The following is a 5,000-nucleotide window of genomic DNA, read 5'->3' on the forward strand; positions in this document are numbered from 1 at the left end:
AATCTATTAAGATAAAAATGTAACCCGTAACAAAAATATAAATTTTACCACTTGATCTTCTTCCTTTTACTTACACAAGATGAATAGAGTTACTCCAAAGGTGTTACCCTCTAACTCAACCATAAGAACACTGTATAAATGTTTTCGATAAGAACACACGCAATACCGAGAAAAATATTCTTACATGAGGAACCAAGAAATATTTCAGCAGCAAATAGGTAAATAATTCCGGTGGTGCTGGAAACAAGACCGTCGCTGTATTCGGTGCTAGTGCAAAAAAACTATGATAGAATAATAAATAGTTATTAAATGAAGATGAGATTTTGTCGAGCTGTAAACCCGATGGGGGGAAATAAAAAAAAATTAAATAAAACAAATATCTGACGGCAAAATATATTTCAAAGAATAATAATTAACTTACATAATGAATTTTATCAAATAAAAGAAATACAAGAAAGTATTTATAAATAAATCATTATTATTAGAAAATTGACCTTCTAGAAAGGAACGATAGAGATAACTGTCTTGTAACGGGTAATGATCTCATCAGAGAGTATGGTACACATGGTGAAGTTATGGTCAAGTTTCAACAGTAGTGACGAGGAAGCAGTTGCTCCGCAAACTGATCATGTACGTGACTTACAAGAGAAAGAAATTCATTGGAGTGGCACATGACTTATTTATTGTTAAAAAGTAAATAAAATGCCCGAGCAAATAAAAGACAGAAAAGGTGATAAGAAGAAAAAATGCATTGAAAGAAAAATGAGAAATGCCGAGGCAGAAGATTGAAAAGATTTAATGCTTCAAGAAAATCAAATATCTTTTCCTCACTTATAAGTGACAGAAAAATACCAAATTCGATTATTTTCAGATAGCTTTCAAAATCTGCCATTTCAACAAGGAGCATTGTGGCGTTATGAAAAAATATGAAATGAACGAATGAATGCTGAGATATATTACATAACGAGAGCAACGTTTTTCGTACCCACTTATCAAAATGCGATGTGCGGTATTTACATTACAATTTGATGTTTGTGTTTATTTTACCGTGCATGAGAGAGAGAGAGAGAGAGAGAGAGAGAGAGAGAGAGAGAGAGAGAGAGAGAGAGAAGGCACACACACACACACACACACACACACCATCCAACAAGCTTCTAGACTGCATGTCTCACGCTACACACTTCCCTACACACTGAGGAGTAACAGGCAGGTCTGCACGCAACTCACACCTTCTGGCCTGCATCGTGCAGTGGTAACATTTTTAGCAGGAGAGAAAGAAAAGTAAGACCTTGCGCCTCACGTCTCCCCAGCGATGTTCCCGGCTATGAGGTGAGGGCGAGGGAGCTCCACTACGCAGTCCCACTCCAGCTCAAGAAAAAATTTAGCTGACTGAGTCTCGATATATGAGCGGGCGCTGCCACGCTGCTGCTGTGTTGTGTGCCTGCCGACCCTGTGAAGCGGCACCACTGGGCATTTTTGAGAGGCCTCAGCACGTGGTTCTTGGCTCACAGGGTTGCAGTTTGCTCGTCATGGAATATCTGTCTGGCGTGCATGAGCGAGGCGGGAAGGAAAATGGTGATGATGGTGTTTTGAGGTGATGAGTACACGGGGTTGGCGGTCGTAAAGAGGAAATTAATGTTTATATATTTATTCCGTGAGCAGCATCTATATTTTGACGAGATTCACAAATAAATATCCAAGCCCTTGCAGGCACACAGCCCCTTTAACATGCAGAGCGGGAGATGGAGCAAGGTGAGGGTGCCACGTGGCAGTGTCTCAACAATAACACTAAGGTTCTTGACACTGCGGAGGTGAGATTCTGGCCTAAAGATGCTGGTCTGAAGCTTCATATCCCTCCATCTGCTTTGCTATTACAAAAGACTATTTAATACTTTAATTCTGAGGCCTCTTCTAAAGCTTAATGAAATGTTCACATGTAAGTTCAAATAATTTCTAATACCACTACTAACGACAAAAGGAGCGCTCAAGTTGTTCAAAGGGACAGTACATTTAATCTGATTAATGATTTGTAACTCTTTGCTGCTGAAATATTTTTTGATGCTCATCTAAGAACATCTTTTCTTGGTATCGCCTCTATTTCTATGGAAAGCATTAATGTAGTAGCCCCATGGCTGTTGTAGAGATTAGCATCTTTCAGTGACTATTCAATTGTGGCGGTAAGAGAAAAGTCTTCTGGGGTTACATATTTATCCTTACTAAACACTTTTGTGTAGAGCACTTGCTTAACTTTCATCGTTAAAATATAACAGGTGAGTCAAATCATTTACTTACAGCTTAATATTTGCACAACTCCAAGCATTTCAATACCGACCTTCTATTTTATTTTATTTAGGTAAAGACATCATCTCTGATCATAACGGAAAATATTGCGTAATTTGTGCTTGTAAGTTTCTTTTCTCTATTTCTGAGAAACCATCGCCAGATGAACATGTAGAGTGAGTTCCACCGTAGGTGACAGCTACACTGAGGACAGTCAGTGGTCGCCGCCTAAGTCACAAAGCTCTGGCTCTCCGGCGAGAAGGACACAAGCGCTTCTCCAAGAAATAATGACCATATTTTTATATTTTCTTCTTTCATATGGAAGAGAAACAAAATGTGGCGGTTACCTCTTTGTCTTTCCTTTTTTCTTCCTGGTTCCATTTTTTCTGTAATATTTCATTCAGCTAATCACTATTCATCTCGCCATAGCTACAGTATGCCGTACTCAAGTTCAATGATATGTGTTGTATTATCTTTTATGAGTTAAAACATTACAATAAATCCGGATCATCCATCTTGATTTGCTGCATGGTGTTACAGAGATAACAGAAACTCGATCAGGCTTCACAATGATGAACTTCAAACCAAACGCTCACCTGTTGGGTCTTCACTATTAAAGGATATACTATTTTTGCAGTAATGTAGTTTCTTAGGAAGACTCTAATATTCTGAGAGTAAGCAGACAAACGTCACAGAACTAGATTTCTTTGAAAAAAAGAAAAGTTGCCTTCGCGTAGATATCAAGAAAAGTAAAAACGAAAACTGCACTGTCAGTATCTAATTTCAGTGGTTACTCTGAGTGATAAAGAAAAAATACCACAGCATGACACATAACTCTAATTTCTTTGTAATCATTATCAAGTGCTAATAGACGTTAAATGTTCATTATTTTTTATTTTCTGTTATATCAAATATTTACCTTTATAAATATAAACCTGACAAAACATGCAATTCAGTTCACAGAAGAAGATGAAGAAAAAGAAGAAGAAGAAGAAGAAGAAGAAGAAGAAGAAGAAGACGATGACGAAGAACAAGAACAAGAACAATAGAAAAGAGGAAAAGAAGAAGAAGAAGAAGAAGAAGAAGAAGAAGAAGAAGAAGAAGAAGAAGAAGAAGAAGAAGAAGAAGAAGAAGAAGAAGAAGAAGAAGAAGAAGAAGAAGAAGAAGAAGAAGAAGATAGAAGAAGAAGAAGAAAAAGAAGAAGAAGACGAACAAGAAGAAGAAATAATAGAAAACACAAAAGTAGGAAAAAAAGAAGAAAGAGAAGGTGGAGGAGGAGAATATCAAATGTACGGCTTTGAACGGAGATAAGAAAAAAAAAAATCAAAATTCTGTCAGCCACCAAGGCGCCATCAGAGGCAAGGAAAACGTCCCTTTACCTTGTATTCACGATAATGAAACATTTTTTTTCTAGACACAATAATATCGACTTAAACTACTCCCACTAAGATGCAAGAGAAGATGGTAAGTGCACAAAAATTAATACAAATTATATATAGCCTACCGAAATAGAGAGGTTTGTGGGACAATTAGTAAAAACTATGATTTCAAAGTTTTATTCATATACTTTTTTTTTTTTTTTACGGTAAGGCCTATAGCGCCTGTAGGCACACTTGAAGAGTGTATGGGAAGCGCTGTTCAGCTTCCGCCCATTAATGGCGCAGGCAATTTTATTTATAGTGGTACCCATATTAGGGCCCATATCACCACCCAAGCTCATCTTGAGTGTAACCACCTAGAACCTGGGTATCATGGTGATATGTAGGTAACTTGCTCAAATATGTCCTTTTATTCATTATGATATATCTATTAGCGTATCGTTTTATTATCTATCATTTAGTTGATTTAATGGACACTCAAAATAAAGGACAACGATCTTTGACGCTGGCGGGGACAAATCTTACGCAAGTATTAACAATGTTGATGGACTATAAGGTACACTGTCTATCTGGTGATTACTGGTACCAATCAACACACAGACACCTATGCAACGCCTTATACTTTGAAGAGTATGCAGTTTCAGGACAAGGTAACAAACGAAGATTGTGTGTGTGTGTGTGTGTGTGTGTGTGTGTGTGTGTGTGTGTGTGTGTGTGTGTGTGTGTGTGTGTGTGTGTGTGTGTGTGTGTGTGTGTGTGTGTGTGTGTGTGTGTGTGTGTGTGTGTGTGTGTGTGTGTGTGAAATTCATATAATAATTCATAATCACAAAAACACATCATCGAACATTACAAAATATATGACGGCGACATGAAAAGTTATGCTGTGTTAATCAGTATTTTTTTTTTTCAATACAAAACTAAATGTTATGAGGAGAGGAAGCAAAAATGCCATGATTTAGATACACAAATTTAAGAGATGATGTGTTACTCTTGCACCTCGACACTGAAGACATGATAGCAAGATGTGCTAGGGATAAAAAAAAGTGATGTCATCCTACAAAATGTTTAAGAAAGAAAAGTGTCAGATAAATACCTCTGTTTATCACATCCCATTTTTTTTTTCTTTTATTAAGAAGTTCAATATGAAATAGTTAATTCGTTAATGCACTAATTCCCTTTTGATTAATAACCATGAATGTTCACGGGAATTTGTCATATATTTTCTTAGATATCATTACACCAAAATGATAAACTTTTCACATTAATTGACTTAGGATAAAACACGGCTTAATGAGGGTTTGATAAATAACATAGAAATGACGATGACAGTGACATCATTTA

At 36.7% G+C, this 5,000-nt stretch overlaps 1 protein-coding gene across 4 annotated transcripts in view; it reads right to left on the bottom strand.

Moving 5' to 3' along the window:
* The window catches only part of LOC123514534, a 426,709-nt gene that overhangs the window by 107,641 nt on the left and 314,068 nt on the right, over positions 1–5,000 (bottom strand). The gene's annotated exons all lie outside the window — the stretch shown is intronic.

Source organism: Portunus trituberculatus, chromosome 38, assembly GCF_017591435.1.
Source record: "Portunus trituberculatus isolate SZX2019 chromosome 38, ASM1759143v1, whole genome shotgun sequence".
Lineage (NCBI taxonomy): Eukaryota > Metazoa > Arthropoda > Malacostraca > Decapoda > Portunidae > Portunus > Portunus trituberculatus.